Source organism: Manis javanica, chromosome 17, assembly GCF_040802235.1.
Source record: "Manis javanica isolate MJ-LG chromosome 17, MJ_LKY, whole genome shotgun sequence".
In the NCBI taxonomy this organism is placed as follows: Eukaryota; Metazoa; Chordata; class Mammalia; order Pholidota; family Manidae; genus Manis; species Manis javanica.
The window spans coordinates 20809366-20832741 of NC_133172.1; the positions used below are offsets into that span (position 1 = coordinate 20809366).

The window sequence follows — 23376 nt, forward strand, 5'->3', positions numbered from 1 at the left end:
ATATCTGCCAAAGATGAAACAAAAATAAAATCATGGACTAATCTTGCTTGTCACCCTAGATGTACAAAAGATCATGGAAGATACACAGATGCCCCCACCATTACCACCCCCAGCTCCAAATGCATGGAAATGCTGGATAAAATAGAATACAAAATAATTAAATACATAATTGAGCTTAAAGGAAAGAAAAGGAAATCCTCAGGTGCAAAAAAATGGAAGCATTTTGAGAGCGGGAGCAAGAAACTGTCAGCTAGAGCCCCAGAGGCCCTCAGATGGCAGACCCCAGAGGCAAGGCCTGGACTGTTATCATCTTCAAGGGACAAGAGATACCATCTGGGCTCTCATCTCTCACAAGACAAGGAGCTGGAACTGAAGTCCTGCACAAAGCTGGGACTATCAAGGGCGTCTCACCTCAGTGAAATAAGGGCTGGAACACTCAACTCCTGTCTGGAGGGACACAAAAAATCTTGAGGATGGGGAGCAGCTTCCAGAAAGAAAGGAAATTGCTAGCCTGCACCATGGCCATGGAGTCCAAATTTGCACTACCTATGTGGCACAGAATCCCCACATAAAGAAATAATGGGGAAAATGGGTCCCAATTGATGCATGCATGGGACTCCCAGCAGACACAGTATTCGAAACATTCTGAGGCAAAGCTTTTACAATCCAGGAAGCACATGGCTACCATAAAAAAGAATCACCAATCTTAAATTAGTTTATGTAATTTTTGCTTCCTTAGAACATCATATAGAAATTATAATCTGCTCAAGGAAATGATTCACCATGAGGGGAAATTAGCTGATAAACAAACAGAACTAGCACTCCATGAACCTGTGATGAGGAAAAACAGGAAGATAATATGAATAATGTTGCAAATTATTAAGTGAGTAAAAGAAAGACTAACAGTAATGAAAGAACAGGAACTATAAAAGCAAGCATGTAGATTTGAAAGAACTCTACAGAATTACGATAAAAAATATAGTGATTGAAATTTAAAGACACAATACAAGAGTTTAATAACAGATTTATTAGTAAACCAGGAGATGTAGTGATCCAGGAGATAAATCTGACATAATCACCCAGACTGTATAAATGGAAAAGAATGCATACATGGAAAATATACCCTCAAGGATGGCTATAATTAAAAGGACAGACATTAGCAAGTATTGGTAAGGAGGTGGAGAAATTAGAGTGAGAAAGTCCAAAATAATTCTAATAATCTTGGAGATTCTAGCAAAAATGCATTCCCAGGGTCTGAAACAAAGCAAGACCCTTCTAGAAAGTTTGTATTAATGGTCTTGAAGCACACATGTGTTAGTGTAAGGTCTCTGGAGAAGTCCAAGGAATACTAATAACTAACACTTACATAGAGCTGACCATGTACCAGGAACTATTTTAAGCACTTTACATATATTAACTCATTTAAATATCACAACAACCTAAGAGTTTGGTAATGTTATTGTGCCCAATTTATAGATTGAAAACTGAGAAACAGAGAACTTAGGTAACTTTACTCAGCTATTAAGCATTGGAATGGAGTCAAATCCACGTAGCTATCTGCAGAGTCCGTGTTCTTAACCACCATGCTATACTGCCCCTCATATGTGTGGCTGGCTATTTCAAAGTTTAATATTGAGAATACAAGAAAGGAACTATTTGAAGAAATGACAACTAAAAATTTTTTCAGACCTTGAGAAAGCCATAAGATTGAATAACTGCTTCAACTTCCAAGCAGGGGAAATAAAATTATATACCTAGATATATTTTAGTGAAGCAGAGGAATATTGAAATGGAGAAAATCACAAAAACAACTAGAGAGAAAGACATTAGCCACAAAGGAATGGCAGACTAACTCCAGGATTCTCTGATAAATAGTGGGGACCAGAAAACAATGAAGTGGGTCTTCAAAGAACCAACAGAAAATAACTGTTATCCCAGGATTCTATACCCAGCACAACCACTAAGGGAAAAATCATATTTAAATGAACAAAGTCCAAGAGAATTCATACAGATCTTCCCTGAAAACTACTAATGGTTTATATGAGGCAGTTGGAAATGGAACCCAAAGAGAAGGGAGCAGGATGCAATAAGCAAGGATGAATAAAAAAGTTTGTAAACAGCTGTCAATCTAAATAATCACTAATTGTAAATAGTAACAGTAATAATTATTAAAACTGGGGAGTTTAGTGACATTATAGTGCCAAAATTAAGCAAAAAATATGAGCTAGAAATGTGATCGGAATTAAATTATTCTATGATCATTGTATTGTTTTGGAGGAAGGTAGAAATTTTGATTTAATTCATCTTGTGTTAAGCCAAGTATGCATATTAAAAATGTAAAGATGATCACTGAAAGAATGAAGAATAGAATATATAATTTCCAAATCAGTAGAGGGAGCAAAAAAAAAAAAGAAAGTACAATCAATCCTTTAGAAAACAGAACATATTACCCAGCCCCCAAAAAAAGAAACTTAAAAAGCAAGGAAAGTAGAAAACACAAAAGTAAACAGAAAAAAGAATGCACATACACCAGTAACCATGAAAAAAAAGATAAAGATTAACTTGCTATAAGAGACACTTCCAAAACATGATGCAGAAATGTTGAAAGTCAAGAGATACTGAAAAGACACACCAAATAAATAAAAGGAAAAGTTGTTTTTATAATAGTAATATAAGGCAACATAGAATTTAAAGAGAAGAAAGTATCAATGGAGACTAAAAGAGTCATAATACAAAGAAAAAAGGAATAATTCACTAAGAAGATGTAATGATCTTGAGCCTGCATGCACCTAATAATACAGCTTTTAAAGAAACAGAGTAAAAGTTGATAAGATTCCCAAGAAAAATCAACAAATTCAGAGAGATTTTAACACATCTCACTCTGAAATTGACAAATTAAGAATATAGAAAATACAAACAGTTCAATTAATAAGACTGAGCAAAAGCATGTATATGTACACAGAGCTATAGATGATACAAATATATAGATACATAATTCTGTATCCAACAACTAGAGGTTGTATATTATTTCAAATATAATGGAACAAAAAAATGTCCACATGCTAACCAGGATACAAGGCAATTCTCAACTAAAATTAAAAAATCAATAGCATGCAAACCACAGTCTCTGAGTACAATACTGTAACATTGGAAAGCAGGAAAAAGGGCTCTTGAAATGTTTAAAAGTCTAAATAATTCATGAATCAAAGAATCACAAAGGAAATTATAAAACTTCTATCTATTGAACAAGCAGTATAATAAAATAATTATGTACCTCAACAAATTAAGACTAATCCAGAAATGCATTACAGAGTGACTCAATATTAGAATATATATTAATATAATTTATTGTATCAATAGGTTAAAGAAGAAAAACCGTGTGTATCTCCATAGACAGATTAAACAACATGGTGCAGAGTGGAGGAGTCCTTGATTATTAATAAACACAAAGTATATGGGATATATATATTTTTTAGGTTCTAAAAATCTTGTCCCATAGACAGCATCATGATTAATTGTGAAATATTAAAGTCAGGAATAGAACAAGGATAGCCTGCTGCTATTTAATATTATCTTGGGAACACACGCCAATTGAATTATATAGGAAAATTAAATAAAAACATGAATACATAAAAAAGCAGACAGGAGTAAATCTCCATCATCTTGGGTTAGGCAAAGCCTTTTTAGACACACTTTCAAAGGCACAAGCAACAAAAGAAAAAACAGATAAATTTGACTTCATTATAATTTAACACTTTTGTATTGCAAATGATACTATCAGATAAGACAATGCATAAAATGGAATAAAATACCTGCAAATCATGTATCTGATCAGTAACTTGTATCTAGAATATATAAACAACTTATAATTCTATAAGAAAAAAAACAACTTATAGGCAAAGAATCTCAATAGACATTTTCCAAAGATGTACAAATGACCAGTAAGCACATAGAAAGATGTTCAACATCATTGGTCACTAGGGAAATGCACATCAAAACTACAGTGAAATCAAATACTAAATGCAAATCAAATATTACTTCACACCCACTAGGACAGCTATAATCAAAAAAAAGCACAGATGATAACAAGTATTGGTAGGGAGGCGGAGAAATTAAAACACTTTTACACTGCTGGTGGGAATATAAATTGTGGAGCCATTCTGAAAACTAGTCTGTCAGTTCCTCAAAATGGCAAACATGGAGTTACCAAATGCCCCAAGGTTTCCACTCTTCATGTATATCCAAGAAAAATGAAAACAAAAAACTTGTGCACAAATGTGTACATAGCAGTTCTATTAATAACAGTCAGAAGGGGGAAACAATCCAAATGTACATCAATTGATGAAAGGATAAAATAGCAAATGTGGTATATCTACACCATGGAACTGCATTTGGATGAAACTTGAAACTATTTCGCCAGGTAAAAAAAGCCACAAAAAAGAGGCCACATATTGTATGATTCAACTTACATTAATGTCCAGAATACGCAAATTTATAGACAGAAAGTAGATTAGCGGTTGCCTAGGACTGGGGAAGTAATAAATAGGGAGTGACTGCTGATACGTACAGAGTCTTTTTTTGGGGTGATGAAAATGTTCTAGAATTGACTGGTGATGGGTACACAACTCTGTAAACATAGTGAAAACCACTGAATTATGCCCTTTAAATGGGTGAATGGAATGGTATGTGATTATATCTCAATGAAGATGAGAGAGAGGGAGGGAGGGAAAAAGGGGGGGGAGAAAGAGAATTTCCAGATCCCGATCCCCACATTTGTACCCACTCTTCTGCCTCCTCAGCTTCTACCAGAGCTCAGATGTCTGCTCCTACAGGCAGTCCCTCCCTTCATTTCCACCAGCCTCAATGCTCCTACCTTCTCAAGGACTTCACTACAGCAATTCTCTCCTCTCCTACCTATAGGATTTTCCACATTCTATTGGATCATTCCCAGCAACATAAAAACATACTGTTATTTTTCCCATCCTAAAAAATAAAAACAAAAACGCTCTCAACCCCTCTTCCCTCAGCAGCTACCTTTCCATTTCTTTGCTCACCTTTGCAGCAAAACATCATGAGTTACCCATATTCACAATCTCATCTTTTCCCATACTCTTACAGACTCACTTAAATCAGAATGTTGTTCCCTCCAAAGACACTTGCCTAGGGCACATTGCTGAATCCCTTGGTCAGTCCTTGGTGCTCGTCTTACCTGACCTGCCACCAGCATTTGACACAGGTGGCCACACACTTCTCTATGAAGCCGTTCCTTTACTTGGCTTCTCAGACACCACACTCTCCTGGTTTCTTCCTACCTCACTGCTCACTTCTTGGCCTCTCTGCTTGGTCCTTCCTCATGGCCCTGACTTCTTCATATGGAATGTTCTAGGTCTCAGTTATTGGTCCTCTTTCTTTATCTGCACTCCTTAACCAACCTCAATCAGTTTTATGGCTTCAAAAACTTTATTTTGATGACACCCAGATTTACATCTCCAGCTCTAACCTCTCTCCAAAACTCTAGATTTGTATATCCAACCAGTAAAATATCCAACATTTGTAGCTGGATGCATAATGGACATCTCAAATCTAGTATGTCCTAACTGAACTTCCAGCTCAAACCCCCTCCAACACCTGTCCTGCTCCTGTCTCTCCCATCTCAGTTGTGGGCAATTCCATCCTTCCAGCTGCTCAGGCCAAAAGCTTCCTTTTCCCCACACCCCATCTAATCCATGAGGAAGCCTTGTTGACTCTGCCTTCAGAATACATCTGGACTCATGTCGCTACCGCCATCTTGCCCCAGGCCATCATCTCTCTTTGTGAGAGCCTGACAGCTCTTTGCCCCTCATCATGGCAGCAAGAAAGGAGTGATATTCTCAAAACGTAATTCGATCATGGCATTCTACTCAAAATCCCATGGTTGCTCCCCATCTCACTAGGAGTAAAGTAAATTTCTTATCCTACCCTTTAAGGTCCAACTTGTCCAGCCTCTCCCCACTCCCACGTGCCCTCACCTCTGTGGCCTCATCCGCACCACCCTCCCCCTCCATCTCTCCACCCATTTGTTATTCCTCACTCCTGCTTTAAGACCTTTCAATAAGTGGTCCCATGCCTTGAAAGGGTTTTTTTCTAACCTCAGCACTATCAACTTTTCATAGTGGGGCATTAGCCACATCCTTGGCCTGTACCCACCAGATACCAGTAGCATGCCCTGGATTCCCCTGGGGGGGCACAACTGCCCCAGGTTGAGAACCACTGGTCTAGAGCATCTGCATGGCTCATGCCTTCATTTCCCTCAAATTGCATCTATGCTCACCTGTCACTTTCTCAGTGAGGCCCACCTGGCCACCCCCACTTAGCTTTCCTCTTCTCTCCCACCCTATACTTCCAATTCCCTGCACCCTGCTTGGCTTTTCAAACACCTGCTTAAGCCAACTACCATGCCAGCTTCACGGGAGCTTGGATCTTCCTCTGCTCTGTCTCCTGACGTGTCCCCAGTGTCTTGAACAGTGCCTAGCACACCTGGCTCTCAGTAAATATTTGCTGAATAAATGGATCAGAAGACTAAGTATGTAAAATGTAACAAATATATTAAAAGGTCAATTTATCTGCAAATTTGTCCTACATTTATCTATAAATGAAACAGAATCCCAGTACACATTTATATTGCCTATTATTTGATGTGGAACCCAGAATTTCTAAGGGGCACCTATAAGAATAAAAACTTTGTACCACACCAAAAAATGAGAGAAGACTTGCCCTCTAAGATACTAAAAATGTGCTGTAAGCTACAATAATTGAAATAGTGGGTTCTGGTACTAGAATATACAGACCAAAACGGGAGAGTCCAAAAGCAGTCTCAGTCAATATAAGGATTAAGCAAATGATGAACCTGGCCCTTAAGAATCAGTAAGCAAAGAGTAAGTGCTCAGTAAGACTGGTTGGCCATTTTGCACCTGCAGTAAATACACGTTATGCAGCAATAAAGAGGTAGTAATACATGCAGGGGAAGCAGCTTGAAGAGTCCTAGGTGGTTGCCTCTGGGGACCAGGATGGAAGAGGTGCTGAGGGGTGAGGCAGAGTACTGCTGGGTTTATTATAAGCCTTTTATTATCTGGACTTTTTAAACTACATATATGTATTACTCTGATGAAAATAAAAGTTATTTTTAAAAAGCGATAAGTATGCCCCTGTTTAACCTATCAAATTGACAAAGATGTAAAAAATGAAGATCTGCTGGTATGAAAAAAGGCACACTCAAGCACCTCTGGGTGCTTTCTCTGGAAAGTGATTTGTCAGGGAGTATTAATAGTCTTAAAGTCATGCACACCTTTTGAGCCAACAATTCCACTTCTAGGAATTTATCCTGAAATGACACAAAGGAATACAGCAAGAACTTTCACTTCAACATTCTTTAAAATTGAAAAACAAAAATGAAAACCACCGACATGTCTAATGGGAAACTGTTTATATAAATTATGATACATTCATATGAAGGAATGCCATGCAGGTGTCAAAAGCAGGATGGAAATGAAATAGATCCATTACTGTGCAAAGGCGTTTGTGATACATAAAGTGATTAAACAGGTTATGTGCTGTAGGCATAAAAATTATAGCGTTTTTATAAAATGAATAGGGCTTATGAGTTTATGTATGTGAAATGATAAAAGATACTCCCTCTCCATAACAGTGTATGGGAGCCCTGGATCCAGAGGACGTGCTGGCTGGTGAGAGTTCTATTTTCTTCTTTTTGCTCTTGTGAAGGCACTTCTACAGGGAATTTCTAAGACTTAAGAAGGTGGAGGCAAGAATGCTGAGGTGAGGTCCCTCAGATGTAGAGTGAGGGTCTGCCTGGGCCCCTCTGCTACCCACTCATCCCCAGAGCCCCAGGTTGAATGGCCCAACTGGGCAGAGCTGGGATTGCCAAGATCTGAGTCAGCAGCACAGATGCCCACAGCCCCAGGGCAAGGACCCCCTTCCCAGCAGATAGGGGGTGGTTTCCCTAGGACAGAGGCCCTTGGGCAGGTCACAGCTGCCTGCAGCCCAACAGCCCTTCAGCCAGTGGCCTATGGTCTTAACACTTACCGTCCCTCTCCGAGGCTCTGCTCCACCTTGCCAATGAAGCTCTGGGTTCCAAATTCCTTTTGCCTGGAAGCCAGATGCAGTTCACAGCATTGTTTTTGGTTAGTGTAGGATTTTTTAAATTTTGAATTAGTCACCAGACTTTAGAAAGGAAGAGATTTCATACAAAAATCTACCTGCTCTTGAATATTCAAATACCTGGCCACCTGCAGCTCCATCCCTTCCTGCTAGGACAGCTAGAGCCGAGTTGCACTGACCCTTCCAAAGGGGAAAGGGTGCCCGGGCATCCCAGACCATGCCGCTCCTTTGCCATGAGTCCTGGCCACAGCGGAGGCTGAGTTCTCCACCAGGGCTGTTCCATGTCTGGGCCACCTCATGCTCCCCCCCAGCTTTACCAGGGCCCCCTTCCCTCCCACCATCAGCTATGCGCCCACCCCCCAGTGCCCTCAGCCTCCGTTATGCTCTGACCCTTTGGGACATTGGAGTTTTTGTTCGAGCAAATCCCTCCAAGTCTGCTCCCACCCAGAGCCTGGTGGTTTGGCGGCTCAGAGCCAGGGGAGTCCTCTGGTCTCCTGCTGCCATTCAAACTCTGTCTAGGGGGATTGGGCTGAGGCCAACGCCCGGTCAGCATCTCCCCCAGCCTGGGCTCAGAAAGGGTACAGCAGAAAGGACAATCCTGATCTGTGGGGACTCTGATCCCAGCAGAAGAGACTCGCCTGGCTGAGGAAAACTGAAATCCTTAAGAGCCGGTGTGGTATGCTGAGTTCCCTGGAAGCTCAGGGTTTATTGGGGAGGACCTCTGGGAGAGCCCCCAGTGAGGAGGTAAGGAGGGCAGGAGTGGGCAGAGGAAAAGCCAACGGCTGTGCCTCACAGCAAGGCCCCAGCCGATCCCACTCGGTGCTCTGGGGCTGGGAAGGACGCAGCCAGTCACTGGATGCAGGATGGGGGATAACCTTGGGCAAGGAGTCCCCTGAAGCTGAGGGCAGTTCTTAGTGAGGGGGTGTCTCTGGATTGATGGGTGAATTTTTCCAGTGGCCCTAGTGGGAGGGTGTGGGCAGGGAAGCATCCTATTTGGGTGGTGCCAGGCCCGAGTGTGAGAGGCCGCCTCACTGGAAGCAGGTGGGAAGTCTCTCTCCAGCGAGGCCTTGAAGAGAGGGCAAGAGACTCAAGATGAGGAGAGTGCACTGAAAATTCAGTCACATCCCAGAGTTTATTTGAAACAGAACATTAATTCTGACTGTCATTAGAGTCCATTTCAATTTTGTAATAACATAAAAAGTTAAGAGTCTAATTTATTCATACAAATCTTGTTAGCATCCAATTTCCACATAATGTAACATATTCCTTAAAACGCTGACAAAGCAGGAGAAATTAAAAACGTAAAAGAAGACATCCACAGGGGCTCACTGCCACAGAGCCGAAGGTGAGGGGCGGGAGAGCAGGGTGGCTCCAGAAGGGCTGGAGGCTCGGAACAGGAGCCAGGAGAAGCTGGAGAGGCAGGCTGCACCAGCTGAAGGAGCTGTGGCGCCCATGGCAGCCCAGACTGCCCCCCGGCGCTGTGGGGGGCACTCCCAGGCACCTCCATGACCCCCATGCTGTCCCCGCCCGTCCCTGCCCCTCCAGCTCCCCAGACAGCTCCCTAGCACTCTCCTCAGCAAATCCATCCTCGGGAGCCAGTAACTCCTCTTAATTACACGTCTGTGGTGTTTGCATTAGATAGCTGTCACCCTGTAATTTACCCTTACACGGGTTTTAATTGTACATTAATCTTTCCTGCACGCCACTCCTCTGCTAGAATTGGTAACAGCAGCACTTCGGGCCATTTTGTTTATTCCTCAACCAAAAATAGCTGATGGCTGTAATTGCAGATCATCCCTCCCTTTCTTCTGCAGGAGGACCTGCTGTGTGCTGGGACTGGAGAGAGGCTCCCGTCACCTGCAGGCTGCCTCTAAACACAATATTGGACTGTTTGGGGCTGACATAAATTTCAGAGGAAAGATCAGTCTTCCAATCACTTGCCGTGGACTCCCTGGGGGCCCTGCCCGTGTCCTTTCTCTCAGGCTCCAGCCCCACGGGGGCTGGGACCATGCTCCTGGGCACTATTCTCACAGAAGATGATGGAGGGCAACGTGGGAACCTGGGAATCCACAGGCACAGAGGTTCCAAGGTCACTTGGAGAACCAGGAAAGAGAACGATGAATTACAAAGCCCTGGATGGCTGCCAGGACCCCAGGAAGCTACATTTAGCATATCATTCTCCCAGCAGCAGGAGGAAGCCTTAACTCGCTTTCCAATGGAATTTGAATGGAATTTGTTCTAAGAACACTGTGATTGAAATGTCACCAATTGGCTTTTCATGACAACTCTGCAATAGATTGCAATTGCAATGGTGTGCGTGTGCATGTGTGGTGTGTGTATCCATGTGTGTGTTGAGGGTGGCTCTTGAGTTCTCCAGCAGGCCAGGGGGGCTGTTAAGAGAGCCCCATACAATATTTACAAAAGCCAGATAAAGCACTGTGCTGGCAAGGAGCTAATATCGTAACACAGATTTCAAAAACACCTTGACATTTGCCCAAGATCAAATTTCCCCTTGCAAAAGCCCAGAAGGTTTGTGCCAGCAGCAATCTGGCACTCTCCCCCCAGCAACCCTCTTCATTTAAGCCAGGATAATTAACACTGGGTGGAAGGAATGGAGGGGTTGCAGAGGTGCAGAGTTAAACTAATATCATGGATGTCCACTTTTTCTTTGTGGAGACTATAAGCAGTGTTTTTCATTGGTGAAAGATAGGAGTTTTGATAATTTTTATTGTCAAGCACTTTCTGAAGTGCAAAATAAAGCTCTGCGATCTCCTTACTGATGAGGCTCTGACAGCATATTTGGACGAAGAGAGACAAGCCACGATGATCTGTCACACATCAGCCCAGGAAATAAAAAACGAAAGCAGGAAATGTATTTCCCTGGGGCCACAGACCTCACTTAGGTGCAAACCTTTGATTTGGTTTAAGAAGCCCAATTAGAAAGAGCATCACCAGCCTGTCTGTGGCCTGGGTTACAAGTTATTTCCAAAGTGAGGCATTCTCCATCCCACAGGGCTCCTTCTCCTACTTCAACCCACGGCTTCTGGGGACAAAGGCTCCTTAGGTACCAAGACCTGGACTGGTGATACTGTGCCTGGGAAATACTGCGTGATATACTATACTGCACGGGATCTAGGCCTGAGGTCCCCAGAGATTGTTTACAAGTAAAAGGCAAGGACGATTTAGTTCGTTTTTGATAAACACTTCATATTGCACATCCTAAAAGAAGCAGAATACTTGTCAAGCATGCATCTTTATGAGCTGTCCGCCTATAAACCTTGCACGAGAGGTCCGTGCTTAACGTTGGTTTGGCAGTAAATTGGCGCGATGCATGAGTCTACTGCATCAAATCAGCATCGACCCATAAAACGTTACTGAATGATTCCTCCAATCTGCCAAGTCTTCAAATCAATTTTGGAGAAAACGTCAAGTTTTTTTTTTAACTTTGATAAACCTTTCATATTAGTTATCATAGAAGAGCATAAACCTTTTTAATCTATCTTTCCACAAAAAAAAGGTGTTGTTTTTCCCCAACTGCTTTTAGCTCTTCCGTCTTTGCACACCCGCCTCCACATCGCATAAACAATGTGTGTCATGGATTTTTTGTTGCCCTATTTTAAAGTAACTGGTATTTGACTCACACTGTCCATGCCCTGTGATTCTGCGGTTTGGAGAGAATTTCTACTGCACCAGGATAACGTTCTCATCTCTGGCCTTTGACATGCACTCCCAAGTTTGTTCCCTCCAGGAAGCCTTCTGTAACTCACCAACAAACTCTGATCATTGCTCTGTGTCCTGCTGTGTCGGGTCAACTAGACCACAGTCTCCTGGGAGCCCAGTGTACTACCCTCCCTGAGGACTTCAGGGGTGGGTCTCATACCGAGTGTCCCTGAGGTGTCATATCCCCTCTCTCCATTGTGAGGACTGGCCCAGGCCTCCCTCTTCCATGGAGCCCCTCCCATACACCCCAGCCAGAAGCCCTTGCCCTCACTCCCTCACCTCAGAGATTTCAGCCACCCTGTCATGCCCCAGAGGTTGCATCAGAGTTGTATGTGAAAAGGCAGTCTTGGAAACGCCAAGCAGGCTGCGTGGAGCAGGGATGGAGAGCTGCTTTCAGCGAGGCTTCTCTGCGGGACCCAACAACAGATAAGCCTATCAGGGATGAGGTGACGTAGGGGATGCTCCTGATTGGCCAGTGCCTGGAGCGCTGGAGGGGGACGTGGCTTGGGGCACCAGCACAGAACCTGGGGCCTGGGTCACAGAGGCCTTGGTCAGGAAGCTGGCTTTGGAGAGGGGGAGGTTCTTGTAAAGGATCAGAGCACCAGTACTGGACCAGGGTCTGAGAGCCAGATTTCCAGAGCCCTCTCCATAGCAACCCAGGCTCTCAACAAATCCCGGTCAAGGCACCTGGGCTGGGAGAGGACAAAGGTCAGCAGACAGTGTTTTGTCCTCTGTGCGTATTTACAAAGCGCTACTCTGTGCCAGGACTGATGTTGGCACTGGGTGAACTAGGCAGCAGTGAACCCAACAGTCAGGGTGGTCTCCATGATCACAGAATTTGTGAAGGGAAAGAAAGACAAGCCCCAGAGAGACTAACAGGTCATGAGAATCCATCTGGTGACTGGGACTGAGGTGGGGCCCAGCGTCTGTGTCTCTGATGAGCCCCCCAGGTGACTCTGTGTCAGGTGGCCAGGTCTCCAGACTCATCCAGAGAAACACCTGTCTACTCCTATCCATTGTCTTCCAGCATGGCAGATTCAAACCCGCCTGGCAGAGGGAATCACAAGCAGGCATTTAACCACATCTACAGTTTGTAAATGGAAACGAATTTTCAAATTTGTTGAGTCATGTTTTCGAGTTCAGTATATCCTTGGCAAAAAGTATACTGTATATTAGTCATCTGGGGGATAAAATTAAAACTGCAGTGTGATACCCGTACACGCTCATAGAATGGCTAAAATGAAAAAGACTGACAATACAAAGTGTTGGAAAGGATGTGGAGCACCTAGAACTCTCATATAACTAGTGTGTGTGTGTATATGGTTGGGGGTGGGGGGGGTGGAAATCAATACTATCACTTTAGAAAGCTGTTTGACAACACCTACAGAAGATGAACATATGCATAGCCTGAGACCCAGCAGTTTTCTTCTAGGTACAGTTGTCTTCTAGGTACTTTACTGTTTGTGCACAATAAAGTGCACAGATCTCAGTGTACAGCTTGAATTTTGACATTTGTGTATACTCATATAACTATCACCCAGTTCAAAATATCAAACATTCATATTAATTTTTACCCCTTCACCTATTTGACCTATTCCCCCATGCCCCTTCTGTATGGCAATCACCAGTCTGTTCTCTGTGCTTATGAGTCTATTTCTGTCTTGTTTATTTGTTCGATTTTTTAGATTCCACATATAAGTGAAATCATATGGTATTCGTCTTTCTCTGACTTATTTCACTTAGCATAATACCCTCTGGGTCTAGCCATGTTGTTGCAAATGGCAAGATTTCATTCTCTTTTATGACTGAGCAATACTCCAATGTCTATAGGTACAAACTTTAAAAAATGTGCATATGTCCAGGAGACACATGCAATGTCCACAAAGCAGTGTTCATAATAGCTCCAAACTGAACAATGCAACTGTCAATCCGCAGAAGAATGAATAAGGAAATTGGGGACATATTCACACAATGGAAGCCTATACATCAATAAGAATGAACACATTACAACTGCTCATAGTAACATGGATGAATCTCACAAAGATGATGGTAAGCCAGACCCAAAAGTATATAGACTTAATGATTCCACTTACATCGTTTAAAAACAAGGAAAATTTATCAAGGCAATTACAAGTAAACACAGCAGGTAGGGGTGGAGGGAAAGTGCCTGGCAGGGGTCACAGAGGCTTCTGCAACACTGGTCACATTCTGACTCCTGCTCTGGTGCTGGCACACAGGTTTGTCTGGTTTGTGGATATGCACTGCATTGTACACACAATCTGTACCTTTCATACTCCACTTGGAATAAAGAGTTTTAAAATGTACTGAATGCAAGACAGGGAAAAGGAAGCTGCTTAGAAAGGGTGGGACTTGAGACACCAGCCAGTGGGGCCACATGCCCCCTAAGCTTTTGTCACATCACCAGGCAAGGCTCTTGATTAACATGCTTTCTTGCAGTCCAGCTGGAGAGGGACTGAGACATGGTTGGGAGATCACACAGGAGATAATAATAATAGTAGTAACAATAATAATAATGGCAGCTGCCATTTATTGTTAGCAGGCTGTTTGTTAGGCATAACAGCTCTATGAGGTGGGTTCTACTGCCATCCCCATTTTATAGATGAGGAAACTAAGTCTTCAGCCTACATTGACTGAGTGGTGAAGCTGGGATTTGAACCTGGACAGTTCTAACACTAGGTGCTGGCTTCAGTCCCAGCCCATAGGTAGCTGCAGGAGGTAAAGTGAGGGGTGGAGCTGGTTGCCATGGCTGTCCATTGACACTTTAACTCATGACAGAGGAAATTGAGGAGATAAAAAATAGGCATAGATTGTGCTTTCACAGGGATGAATGGTCATGAAATTAAATTTGCAGATGAAGCCAACCCTCAGGAGGTGAAATAACATCAGTGGAGATGGAGGCCCCAAACAGAAGCAGGAGACAGCAAGATGGACCCAGTCTGGAGAAGTGCAGTTCACCATGCACACGAGGCAGTAATTCACACCTAAATGACTCTCACGGGAAAAAGGCATGTGCACGGCTGCTGGGAGGGATTGCAAGGTGCTGATGACCACACACAGCTGGCAGCCTCTGCACTCAGTGGTGGCTGTAGGCGCAGCCCCCTGAGCACAATGAAGGGGAGGGGGCATCAGGTGACACTGCAGTGTGTCACCAAGAGCCATGTCCACACCACTCCCAGCCCTGCCTCAGCCTCTGTCAGAGAGATGCAAATAAGACACGGGAGAGCTGAGGGAACCCTCAGGGAAGCTCCACGGAAGGAGGACTCAAAATGGACCCAGATGTGTATAAGGGAAGGGGTAGAAAAGAGCACTCCTGGTGAAGGTGTCAGAAGGAGCCCAAACAGGCTGGCTGCACCACTCAGTGGCTCAACCAGTGAAGATAGAGTACCTATTCTGAGCACTGCAGTGGCTTACATAGCACAGTGACTTGACCAGTGTGGACAGCCTGAATTGCGTGCTGAGCTCAACCTGTGAGAAGAGATGGCCCACATCATGAACTGGGCTCAACCAGTGTAGACAGACTGTATTGCACATTGAGCTCAGCCACTGCAGCTGGGAGATAGAGCCTGATGGCTTGGGCCAACATCTGAGGGGAAGGCTTGGAAAGCTCAGCCACAGGGCAAGTGTCCAAAGCCAGAGACAGCGTAAGAGCTCTAAACCTCGGGCAAAGACCCTGCAGGGAGTGGGGAGACCCAGATTACATGGAAGGTTCCAGGCTCACACCCTAAACTCGACCAGTATGGATAGACTGCCTGCACCACACACTAACTCAGTTAGTGCAGACAGAGGGCCCGTATTACACACCGGCTCTACCAGTGTAGATAGACTGCACAGTGTAGCTTGCTCTGCCTGCCAGCAGCAATCACTGAGCTCCTTCTCCGTGCTGAGCTGAGCACGGTCAAGGTGGCTGGAGAGAGTGGCACGGTGAAGTGCCTGTTCTCTTGGCTTCCTCGGGGCCTGCCAGGAGGGCCCTGCATGGGGAAGGACTGTAGCCAGTGTTTGCTGGGTGCCCAGGGTACTCCCCTCAGGAGCACAGGGTGCAGAGCCCCCACATCTCCAGCTGCGAGGGGGTTCTCTGCTCACAGGCTTGGGCAGACGGGTCTTGTCCAGGGAGATGAGTCAGCCTGCAAGGTGGGGATGACTAGCCTGCCAAGTATGAGTCAACCTGAGCCTGGACTAGGGGCTGCTGGCAGGGGGGCTCTCCTGTCTTGCCCTTCCTCGGATGAGCACCTGGGCATGGCCAGTGACCCACGGTGGGGAGAGCAGCAGCCAGGAGAGAAAGGGCTAGGCCGGTGAGGCTGCTCTCCAGGTAAAGGGCCCAAGGGCTGGAGGAATCAGCTCCAGAGAGGCCTAGAGCCAGAAGAGTAGATCTGAACATCCTAGCACCCTCTCCTCGACTCTTATCCCTCCCACCCAGTCCCAGTCGGGGTGGAACCGGCTCAGGCCCAGGCAGAGTGAGGACAAGGTGACAGTGACCTGGGCTGTTGCTTGCAGCTCAGCGGCTGCTCAGCTCAGGGCCCACAGCCAGCAGTGTGGGCACAATGGGAAGTGGGGTGATTCATAGACATGCTCCCCACACCCCAGCTCTGGAAGGCAGAGCCAGGTGGCCTGGGCCATGGATGTCTGTGGGGAGGCTGGGGCTGAGCTGAACTGCACCAGGGAACTCACTGCATTGGAGGGAGTTTGGGAGTTCTGAGCCTTGGGCAGGGCCCCTCTCAGAGAGTGGGAGCAGGTACAGACCAGCTCCCTGGGGGAGAAGGGAAAGGAGAGAGGGCCAGCAATCAGGGAAGGGCACAGGAGACAGTTTTTTGGGGGGCAGGCGCCAGCCAGCTGCCAGGTCAGATACAAGTGGGTGGCAGGTAAGGATCGATTGGGGCACCAGGAAGCTAAGTGGGTGATACACAGGCCAATACCACCGCAGGCCTGCAGGCAATCAACTCCAGAGGAAGGTGGCCATCGGAGCAACTTGTCACCACCAGAGAGCAGGGGGCACTGGGCTGCCACTTACTGACCTGCACTACATGCTAGGGCTAAGAGGCAAACACACGGGGAAGGCAAGGTCACGCCCATCCACTCCTCAGGACCATGTCGTCTTCCTCCAGAATTGCTGCAGCTCCAACCTTACTGGGCTCCCTCCTCTGGAGCAGCTGGGAGGTCAGGTCCCAGGTCCCTCCCTGGCCTTCAAGGCCCTGGGTGGCCTGACTCAGCCTGTATCTCCAACCACATCAACCCCTCCTTTTTTCTGCCGGGCTCAGGGGCTTTCTCAAAGGCCCTGGAGGTACCCCACGCCCCCTCTCACTCCTTCACACTGTGCCAGGCACACTCTCTCTCTCCATTCCTCCCTTCGCTCCTCTTCCTGCTTAGTTCCAGCTCTTCTTCGATCTCAGCAGAAGCTCCACTTCCTGGAAGAGGTCCTCCAGTCCCCTCAGGCCAGGTCAGATTTTTCTGCTGTGGGTCTCACAGTTCCCTAGACATTCCCTTTATATGTTGGGTGCAGCTTAGAATCACATGTATTGGTTATTGGTATGGTAATCACGAAGCACGAATCAGTGAGTGAGGAGGCGATTTCTATCCTCCCAGACGAGAAACCCCACAGGAGTAGGGACCACTCTTAGCTGTGCATACCTTGCATACCCAGCCTGGCAGAGAGACAGACAATACCTGCTCAACAAACATTCACTGATGGCAAACAGAAGGACAGCCACCACGGATCTGACACTGGGAACTTGGGATGGAGTCATTTGGCTCCAGGTTTCAATATTGATGACTAATTTAGTTCAAATAAATGTCACTCACCAGGGCCAGTTCTGGCTGTGGCTTGGCAGAGACAGGGGGCCTTGCCCTCAGCCACTCGCAGGAAAAAGCACTGATTTTCCAGAAATGCATGGTCCATCTTCTAAGGAAAAAGTGGGAATGCTGAGACCCCGACCGCTGGCCTGGGAGGGCAGCTGTGTCTGCCACCCCCAGTCCCTTGCTGGCTTCCTGAAAGGTGGCTTTTAAGATGGAATCAGGATTCCTCCTTTGTGTCAGCCCACTTGGACACAGGCTTCCCTGTTCTGTCAGTGGCCCAGTCTGCATTTGTGGTGAGCAGGTGCAGGCTAGACTCCAGATCACAAATGACACACAGTTTTGTACAGGGCAAAAGTCACAACTTTTTCCCACGACCAATTTGTAAGTCTCATCTTCTGGCACAGTGATTTGCCGACCGTGGGGTCACACATCCTCCAGCCAAGAAAAAACGAGGCAGAATCTCCCCCGTCCTCTGCCACCTGAGCTAATGTGACCCTGTCACCTGATCGTCTGAGCCCAGAGGTTTCTTCTGCCTTTGGGCTGCCAGGTCCTAGGAGTGGGGGACACAGCTGATCTGGCTATGTTTGCTGATGCATCTGGTTGGAGGTACCTACAGTGGGTGGTGGAGTCTGGTGGGGGTCAGACTCCACCATAGTCAGACAAGTCCTGGCTATGACTCCAAAGACAGTACCAGCAAGCCTACCATCTCCGTGCTGTCACTGCACGGGCTGCCTGCTCCCAGCAAACTTCCTGAGGCTCCAGGACACTGTCTCCACATACATGTCCAGACAACCATCGGCGATTTGGTTTTGTTTCTCACTGTCCCTCTGTAGGGCCACATTGATCCCCTTGGGCCAGCACTATATAAATCTCCCATTTATAACTCATTATTAGCTGATTAGCTGAAAGGCTGGGCACTTGTTTCACACAGTGTTTACAGACTCTCACTGCTACGGTTGTTCATTAAGGAACTGCTATAATCCTTGGTCCACTTTCCTGCCTATAGGTTCCCTCCTGTTCCTTATTTCTCCAATGTGGCTGCCGCTCACGGGAAAATCAGGGAGCTGCAGCAGGTGTTAAGACAGGCACTTCAGGCTGCAGACCAGGCAGCTGGCAGGGGATGGGGCACCACACCTCCCTCTCCAACCCCCACCAGACTCCACCACCCACTGTAGGTACCTCCAACCAGATGCATCAGCAAACAACGATAAAAGCTCTAAGTGCCGGTCCCTTCGATCGGCAAAACCACAAAAAGCCTATCAGGTCACTGCAGCCACAAACTCAGACTGAAGAGCAGAGAAGCAGCTTGTACAACATTTCTAATCAGGAGAATCTGACTTTTCCTTTTGAGTGAATTGAAAGCAAATTCACTTCAAAAATGGGTAAGAGGAGCCCACCAGGCACTTTCCCAACAACCATACGGCAAAAAAGTAGTTACCGAACTTTGCCAGACTTATTAGCTTCCATAAACAGAGATTTGAATAAATGTTAAGAAACTGAAATTCCCTTGATACTCTGTAATCAGTAAATGTTCATTATGGAGACATAGCAAATATGCATGAAATTTCCCAAGTGGTATTCTGGCTACAAGATTAAAAAGGCATCTCCAACAGCAGGCTGTTACAAAGCATCCCCCTCTGGTGACAGTCCAGGAAAGCTTTGCCAAGCCCAGGAGGTCAGTGGAGCCTGTTCCTCACCCTTCCGGAGCCAGTGAAAATCAGATGATACTACTATTGCCTGCTCAGGCAATTTATAAATGAGCCTCCACGCCAGTTGATTGATGTCTCTCTATAAATAATTAATCCTTGACCTTGTTTCAAGAAGCCTTGACTTTTTAATTTGGGGTCTTTTTAAAAATCAATACCCAGGGAACATAATTCACTCTGTGCCGTCTGATTCCAAGTAAATAAATAAGTTGTGACATCTATGTATCCCAGGGCAAATGAGCCAGAGATAGGATGGGGCTTTATTTGGAGGTTTTTCTGTATTCAAATGCTATTAAATTACTGATCATCCTATAAGGTTCAATCTCTTCAGTGTCTGAATTTTATCCCTGTGTGGGTCACTTCACAGAGGCAAGTCTGAGAAAGGCTCCCAAATGTGTTTCCACTCCCCGCAGCAGTTCCCCACACCCTTCCCTGCCATATGTGGTAGGCTGCCTGGATTAAAGGAACGTGTCCTCAAAGTCCAGAGTGTCACCTCTTCCTGCAGCCTCTCTGTCTTGCTTTTGGGACAGGAAACAAGATAGGAAAGAAAGGCCATGGCCGTTGGGAAATTTTCTCTGCCACTCCTGCTCCAGAGGCTGCCCTGTTCTAGGGCAGAATTTAGGAAAATTTCCCCACCTATGGGCAAGGGTCAAGGTGAACCCAGGTGTGAGAGCCTGACCAAAGAAAGTGGGCTTGGTAGTGCACCGAAGATGGGTAGGGGCTGGTTTATCCCGGAGTCCTGGCAGCCCCTCCCACAGTCTACTCCGGAGCGGCGAGGTCTCACTCAGCTACCTCTACCCAGATCCCTGCGGCCAGGCGAGTCCCCAAAAAGCAGACATCGGGGGGCCAGGAGCCCAATCCCCTTAGCATAGCCAATCACTTCTCAGGGTCCAGCTGGGAGGCGACCCAAGGACCTGGGGTCCCCCGGGATACTGGAGGTGACTGTGAGACAGGGGAGCCCCAGGATCGGCCCCTATTCCGTGAGAACAGATAGCGGATAGCGTGTTCCACAGCTGGGTATGTACTTTGTGCAGCTACTGCGCCAGCTCCGTGTCGGGGTCGCGGGGCCTGGAGACCGTATGTATGACGAAAAGTTAGGGTGGAGAGAGTCCCGCCTCTGAGAAGGGAGTGGGGTCACCTCCGACCCACGCGCCAGCACCAGCACTGCCAAAATCCGCCAACGCACCTTCGCCTGGCCTGGCCGGCCTCCGGCGAAGATGGAGCTGGTGTGCCGGACTAGAAGCGGGCAGCTGGATTGCAGCCGCCGCCGGAGCTCGGCTGGGTCCCACGGCTGAGCGGATCCTTTCACCGACCACCGGAGCTGCCCGAGGCTCGGACTCCCGCACTCCCGGACACACACACACACACACACACACACACACCAGCCTTGAGTACAACACAGGCCGGTGCCCTGGAGAGTCGCGGGATGAGGATGCTCGCGCTGGAACGCGGGGCACCTTCCGCCGCTTGGTAGGAAGCCAAGGCAGCTTCTAACTCCTCCCTCGCCCCCGCCAGCCACAACCTGCTCCCGTTCCCAGTCCGGAGCGCGCGGGAACCCCCTGGGAGCCTTCGGCGCTCCAGCCCGGCCCTCTCCTCCCCCGACTCTACGTCCCCGCGCCCAGGGCCGGTAAGAGGAGCAGCAGATCCGCTGGGACCAAAGGAGGCCGAGGGGTGGCAGGCAGTTCACAGACAAGCAGTGGCAAGTGAAATTCGAGGAGCAAAAGTCTAATTAAAGTTCCTGCTACTGAAGCCGGTCCCCAAAGTGCTGCCAGACCGGAACCCCGCGCGCCCTATCTCAGCCAGCGACTTCGGGCGCCTCTCGGTGCTGGTTCGCGGGACTGGGGCGCACCGCAGTCCTGAGCCCTCCCAGGATCCTTCGAGGCCCCCGTCCCCGCGGGGAGCCTGCCCAGGTCGGGGACAGAGTGGGGCGGGGCGCAGAACACTAACCTGGCGCAGCCTGCGCTCACCGGGTAGCGGGCGCCTCCAGCCCAGGCGCGGTCCTCCACGGCGAATCCTCCGCTCCCGGGAGCCCGGGCTGCAGGGAGGACCTCCGCCCCAGCTCCTGCCCGGTGCCTCCTCCCGCTGCGAGCTGAACCCGTTCAGGGGGGCGGAGGAGTGAGGCAGCGGCGCGGGCCGGGGATCGGAGCGCGCAGGAGAGACAGAGGGCGCAGTGGCCTGTTCCTCCTCCGCCCGGCGCCCGGGTCCGTTCCCCGCCTCCTGCCGCCGCCCTCTCCTCTCTTCTTCCAACAGCGCCGCCAGACTCTGCCTGCGCGCCGGGAAGGCTCCCAGCGAAGTGCGAGCGAAGCCTCCGGCGAAGATGGAAATAGCTCCGCGCCCTCCCGGAGCCCCGCCCCCGGCCTGAGCCCCGCCCCGCGGTGGTGGCAGCAACCGCGGTGGCCGGGCCGGGAGGGGATCACTCCTGCGATCTGCTCGTCCCTCCTGGGAGCTCGCTGGCGCCCCGCCCTCGCTCGCTCTGTGGCTCCCGCGGCCCCATGGGCCGCGCGCCTCGAACCAGTCGCCGCTGGGCGCGGTCCGGCGGCGGGGGGTGGGGATGGTCATGTCGGACGCCGCTCCCGTCACTGGGGATCCCTAGAGCCGACTCCAGGCTGCTACTTCGCTGCAGACCACGGCCACAGTGCTGCCACTGACTGGGTCGCACGCCAGCGGGGTCTCGGGCAAATGACAACACGTCAACGGAGCAGGCGGGGTCGCGCGCGCCTAGGACACGCCGCCGTGGGGGCGTGGGGAAGGCGAAACGCTGAGGATTGATCTCGAGTAAGATTCTGAGAAGTCCTCGGGCCACAGCCTCAGTGGAATTCTGTCAAGGTCTTCGGCGTCCTCAGGCCCTGGGGTCCACACCGATGCCCAGAATCCTGGGGCTCTGGATTCTGTTTAAAGTGCCCCATGACCCAGGCGCTCCTGCGAGGGCTACGTCCTCGCAGCTCCTTTTGGGTCACGGGCCAGAGAGCTGGGGGGAGTCGTGAAGGAGGCCAACCTGGGTTAGTGGGCCCATCCCCAAACAGCCCCCCAACAACAGAATGGGAATGTGACAGATCCACAGCCACACAGCAGGAGGGTGGAGCAGGGATGAGAAGAGGGGAGGGCTCTTATTCCAGCCCTTGATCTCAGGGGTGGCAGCCTCCATCCGCAGGGGGGCAAGTAGGTGTCTTGAAGGAATCCAAGCCAACTTTTTACAGAAACTACATGAAACTATATAAATCAGTCACTTCTTAATCTGGAAGTGACACTCAGTATTTTAAAAGACCTACAGAGAACCTGCAGTAAAATAAAGGATGCTCACTTCCTCTCTATCAACGTATCTGCTAATGGATGATGCCAGTGGGCTAAACTAGAATATAGACGGAGATGGGGAGTGGGGTGAGTTCATGGCCCTTCACAGACCAGAGAGGGGAGGGCTGGAGGCAGCCCTGGCAGGGAGCAACCACTCCTAAGGAAGGCTTGGGAGGCCCCAGCACTAGGACTCTGGAAGGCCTTGGTGGCACCTAGACTGCCCAGGGCAGCCCTGAGGCCTCCTCTCCTTAATGCCCTAGGTAAGCTCAGAGCATTCAGATAGACCAGGAAAGGTGAGAAGACAAGCTGGAGCATACCAACACTGCCATGATCTTCCTTAAATCTTGTAACAACAATGTAGACATTTAGTCCCATTTTACAGATGAGGAAACTGAGGTGCAAGGATGCCACCCAGTGGTATAAGAAGTACAGACATCTAGAGATGGTAGAGCCAGAATGGGGCTGCTGATTCCAAAGTAGTACAGGTTCAGTGCTGGGTTCCCACTCCAAGACCCTGACTTCAGAGGTGTGCCAGACTCAGGGGCTAGGCCCAGCTGCACTCTACAGGCCACAACTTGTGTGTGGGGTGGGAGCAGCAAATGTCTGGCTGAAATCGCCCTACTCCACTGGCAGATTGGATGAACAGAATGTAAGGGACAAAGACTCAAGTGTCAGGAAGGGCACGGCAGAGGCATCC

General features: G+C 48.1%; 1 protein-coding gene across 1 annotated transcript in view; it reads right to left on the reverse strand.

Moving 5' to 3' along the window:
- Positions 1-21699, reverse strand: part of CHST8 (carbohydrate sulfotransferase 8) — a 114249-nt gene extending 92550 nt beyond the window's left edge. Inside the window, exon 1 of the mRNA XM_017655591.3 lies at positions 21336-21699. The gene's annotated coding sequence lies outside the window, so the exon portion shown is untranslated. The remainder of the gene's footprint in view (positions 1-21335) is intronic.
- Between the last annotated feature and the right edge of the window lie 1677 nt (positions 21700-23376).